Below are 5,193 nucleotides of genomic sequence, written 5' to 3'. Positions count from 1 at the left end.
ATGAGCCCCTCCCGGAGATAGTGGGCGCCCTGATTCAGAGTGTGCAAGCAGTCGTCGAATTACCAGGAATGGAGGTTGAAATGTGGGGCGGACAGTTGGGAGATAAGCTCTTAAGTTCACATTCCTCCGACAATGTGGGACTCGGAGCTCCGGGAGGAAAGGCTGCGGGCAGCGCGCGATGCCAGGCTGGGGGTCGGGACCTGTCGGGAGCAGAGGGCAGTCGGGGCAGAGGCTTGGAGGTACCGCCCTTGGGTGGGCCTTACAGCCCAGGTCTCTGTCCTTCCGCGGGGTCCCAGGAGTGATGGTGTCCCCAGCCGGGAATGTGAGCCTGTGGTCCGCACGGGGGCAGCATGGGACCGCAGATGGAGCGGGGCTGCCGCAGCGGCTCCCCGCGGGATCCCTCTGCCCTCCCAGACCTTGCTTCTCGGTCCGTCCCACCCACCCCACACCTACGGATCAAAGCCCTGTCTGCCCATTCTCGGCAGCTTCTCTGGGATAGGCTGGGTCTCCCCTGGCTCCAAGCTCTTGGTAGCGGTGGTGGTGGTGAGGGGCGTCTTCCCCCAGAGAGGGTTCAGGGCGAAGGCAGTGGCACCTGTGGGTACCCTCTGGGTACAGCCTCTGCTGGTCCACCTCCCGGTCCCGGGGGCCATGTCCGTTGAGGGTCAGATGAACAGGTTTTGACATCAGAGACAGGTTCAAATTCTGACTGCCACTCACCAGCAGAGGGACCTCACCTCTCTGAGCCTTGGTGTCATTTGTCACAGTGGAGGGAGAGCAGTGCCCAGTGCGGAGTGGGGGGAAGCCCTTTGGAGCTGGGCTGTGCACGCCAGAGAGCGCACAGCAAGCAGCCTTGGGCCAGCGGGGTTCTCGTCACCCTGTTTCACAGGCAAGGAGACAGAGGCCTCGGACATGACAGCCCAGAGCAGCGACAGTGGTCCAGACGCCACTAGGACCTAGAGGAGTGTGGGCCGCTGTGTGCCTGGTGAGGTCACTGAGGGAGCCCTGTGACACTAACCACCAGGTGACCACAGAGAAACCCTCAGCTTTATGGCCAACAGATGCCCGGCGCGGGAGTTGTCCTCTGTGCTGGCCCCTGCCTCTGAAGGGAGGGACAGAGTAGGCGGGTGCGTGAGGGTGCCGGACGGGGCAGGACTGCACCGTGAGTGGCTCCCCCCGCTCTGAGGTGAACAGCACAGACGGGCTAAGGAGACTCCTCCCCACAGACAGCATCTGACAAGGAAGAATGAAGCTGAGGGTCGGGAGGGGCCCTTTCCTTTCTGCCCCAGCAGCCCCTGTGGCGTCATCGCTGTGCCCCCTGCGGCCCCCGCGGCCCCTCCAGCTCCCCTTCTTCAGCCTGTTCTGCCCGGATGCCCCTCTTGCCTGCATCTGCCCACGCTCCCAGCCCAGGCTATCACCTCCCTAAGACTTCCAGTCCCCCCTCTCTCGCAGGAGACGGGCGGGGCGCCCCGGCAGAGCAGAGAGAACCGGGGCTGGGGCAGGGGCCTTGAAGACCCTCTGGTTCCCTCGCCGAGCCTGCGGATGGGGAAACCGAGGCCTGGACCCGAGAAGGGGCTTGCCCACGCGCACTGGAGCATGCGGCAAATTCGGGGGGAACCAGGGAGGTCAAAGCTGGGGGGGCCTCACAGTGGAGCTGAAGGACGGGCAATGAGGGTCACGGGAGGGTCACAGCTGACAGCGGAGGGGGTCCAGCAAAGGCTCGTGGCCTGCCCTTGCCTGCTCCCCACTTTCTGCCCGCCCCCCCGTTAGTTCCCCATGCAGATGCAAGGAACATCCCAAAGAGCAGAAAGGAGCTGGGGGTCTGAGGAGGGGCACAGTCAAGAGGGCTGGGGACTCCCAAGGACCCATCAAGTGCCCCCTGAGCAAAAAGGGCTGTCGCCACAAGCAGCGGGTTCCGGCCCAAGCACCGCCCTTTCCAAGCCGTGAGCCACTGGGCAAATCACCCAACTTCCCAGGGCTGCCCCTCCCTCCCCCTTCAGCCCTGACCCTATGCAACACAGGTCAGCCACCCGAGCTGGGGGAGAGTCTCCTGATATAGCGGATGGAAAGGGCGACCCCGGCCCCACCTGGGAGATGTGTGGAGAGGCCCCGTGAGGCCCGGAGCTCACAATCTCTTATGTCTGTTGAGCCAGAGCTACTGCTGTGCCCACCTGAAGCACCTGCTGTGTGCAGAGCCTGGGGCACTGGGAGGGGAGGCAGCTGCGGGCACAACACCCCCAGATGCAGAACAGAGGAGAGTCCATCCAGGCCAGAAGCCTCTGGGGGTGGGGAGAGGGACCTGGAAGCCTTCCTGGAAGAGGTGGCATGTAGCAGGCGCCATAACATCAGGCAGAGGTGTGGAGGGGATGGGGAGCGTACGGTGTGCTGAAGGAGCAGAGGCCAGTATTTGCTCCCCATGTCTCTCTGGCTCTGGACCCCAGCTGACCTAGTCATCCCTGAGCTGTCACTGCACCCCTAGAGCCCCAGAGGCCTGGCTCACGGTGAGCGTCCTTCCCAGCGCTCAGCCGTAAGTCCAGGGGTCAGGCGGGAAGGGGCGCCCTGCCTGGGCCTGGAGCCAGGGGCTCGGTGTTGGTTAGCGCTGGTCCTCACCACACCCTCAAAGTGGCTTCTCTTGTTAATCTCATGTTGCGGATGGGGACACTGAGGCTCAGAAAGGTGGAGTGATTTGCCCAGGGTCACCCAGCTGCTTCTCTTTTGCCAAAGCCACTTCCAGAAGCCTCTTCTGGAAGCCTCCGCCTGGAACTTTCAAACCGGTGACAGGAAGAGCGGCCCTCTGACAGAGTGCGGTCTGGCACCCACGGCAGGGGGCGGAGGACGCGGGCCTACCTCACCCCCAGTACAGCGCTGGTCAGTCTGCCTTGTTGTGTCCGTCCCGCCCTCGTTCATTAGGTCGCATTCTCTGGCACTGACGGACCACCCTCTGGTGAAGGCTGGAGGGCAAGACCCATCCTACCTCGACACTGAGCAGCTGGGCGACTGCCCGCCAACCCTCGGCTACCCTGTGGCTGGACGTCTGCACCTGTAAGGTGGCAGCTGCGGTGAAGCTCCAGAGACCCATTCATGCCAAGCACTCACCCAGGCCCAGCCCACAGCCTGTGTCCCACCCAGCGGCCGGCCCTCCTGGAACAAGGCTTAAACCAGTGAGAAGGCCAGGCAGGCAATATGGGGTCCGTCCCCACCCCCCAAATTTCCCCTGGGAGAACAAAGCTGCCTGCACCCAAGGCGTCCTCCCCAGAGGGGATGAAGGAGTGGGGTGGCCCAAGGATGCCCTCCTCACTGTGGGGGCAGCGCCGGGAGAGGGTGGGCCGAGGAGCAGCTGCTGTGTGTGGCAGCCAGGGCCACATGGGGACCCTGGCCACTCCTAACAGCTCAGCCTCAGCGGCAGGAGCCAGCTGTTGAGAAGCCTGGGACCTGGCTCGGTGTCTCGGGCCGGCTGCCCGCCTGGCACAGAGCCCTGGCAGCACTGGTTTTAATCGATCACTTCCCCACCCCCCAGCAGCTCCTGGAGGAGCCGGGCGGCTTCCCCTCCACTGCCGGCTCCTGGAGGAGGGGCTCGGCTAAAAATAACTGGAAGTACTGTGCGCCTGCCCTGGCGAGGGCGGCCTGCGGGGCTGCGGGGGCGTGAGCCTGGGGGGAGGCTGCAGCAGAGAAGGGGGTTCCCTGAGAGGAGGTGGTGGGGAAGGGGTGCTGGAGGTGGGAGGGGGGGTGGCCCTTCCTCACCCACTTCTTCCCAGGCCTGTCCCCAAAGCACAGTGCTTCTGGGGGAGAGCTGGGGTGAAGGCAGCCCTGACCCTGGGCCTGTCATTGAGGGGTGCCTGGCTGTGGTGGTGGCAGCGGCAGCCGGCTCCTTCCGGCACAGTCAGCGTCCGGAGGCCCCCGCCCCGCATACACTCAGGAGCCCCCTCCACAGCCTCTGGCCCAGCACTGCTGAGCGCAGCAGCAGTGGGCAGGGCGGCTCTGGGCTCCTGTTCCCCGCTCCCCCTTCCCTAACGCGACCCTGACCCCAAGCCCCACTCCTCACCCCAAAGCTGGGCCCTGACCCCAAGCCCCACTCCTCACCCCAAAGCTGGGCGAGGCTCCTGGGCACGCTGGGAACTCTCCGAAACCCACCTCCGCCAGCTGTCTGGGGAGCCGGCATCAGCTCCCTGTCACCCCCTTGGTACAAGGCTGAGAAAGCCCATCCTGTGAGTGCCCCTCAGAGCAGGGTGGGGGCCGTCTCAGGGTCTAGGAGGCCCTAAGCCAGGCAGGACCTGGCGTCCTGGGTACAAAGAGGGGCTTGGTCAGGGAGGGAAGGAGCTCGGGGTGCTCGTGGGAGGGGGAGGGGTAACTGCGGCGCCCGGGCGGGAGGCCGGGGTCAGGTCGTGCTGTAGGCTGCTGGCCCCGGTCTACGGACAGGGACTCACTGGTGCTGCCCTCACCGCCATCCCCGCCTCCACACCTCAGGGCCGGACACAGAGGGAGCACGAGAGGCTCGTCACCAAGTGCTCACGGGGCTCTCTGTAACGTCGGGGAGGGCATCCTCAGGGGACCCCCTCTCTGCACACGAGGGAACCGAGGCTCAGGAAGAAGTGACTCCCCCAAGGTCACACAGCTCATATGTGATGGACCGGACCTTTGAACCCAGACTGTCCAGCCACAGAGTCTGTTTTCCACATCACCCCGTTCTGAATGGAGGGCCTGGGGACCAGCACTTCTGAGGGTGACTCACGGTGGGGTGCACAGGCAGGGGTCCAGACAAGAGCAGCTGAGTCCTGCCGTGGCTGGGCGCTGCACTGACTCCCACCGCAGGGCCGGCTCCTGTCACAGGGAGCCTCGTTCTGGGGGCCAGCGAGCCGGGAAGCGCCAGCGTGTGCGGGGAGGGCGTGGGGAGGGGGCAGACGGGAAGGAGAGAGGGAGTGTGAACTCACGGGATGGGAACCAGACAGCGATGACACGGATATCAGCCCCCGTCCCCCGCCCGGGGGTGTTGTTGGCTGCACTGTCCCTAAGGACAGCACAAATACTCAGGGGTAGGACTGAGAAATCCGCTACAGCCCCGCCACAGGTGGCTGAACCCTAAACCCTAACGTGTGGCGAACTGCAGGGGCCACCTTCAGTTCAAAGCCTTTTACACCCGTCCCAGCGCAGCGAAGCGATGTCGTCTGAGGTGCTGGTCTGTACGCGATGGAACCATCG

The sequence above is a fragment of the Pteropus vampyrus genome, unplaced genomic scaffold (genome assembly GCF_000151845.1).
Source record: "Pteropus vampyrus isolate Shadow unplaced genomic scaffold, Pvam_2.0 Scaffold100, whole genome shotgun sequence".
In the NCBI taxonomy this organism is placed as follows: domain Eukaryota; kingdom Metazoa; phylum Chordata; class Mammalia; order Chiroptera; family Pteropodidae; genus Pteropus; species Pteropus vampyrus.
The sequence above is the reverse complement of the archived record's forward strand: the minus strand, read 5'-3'. Positions refer to the sequence as shown.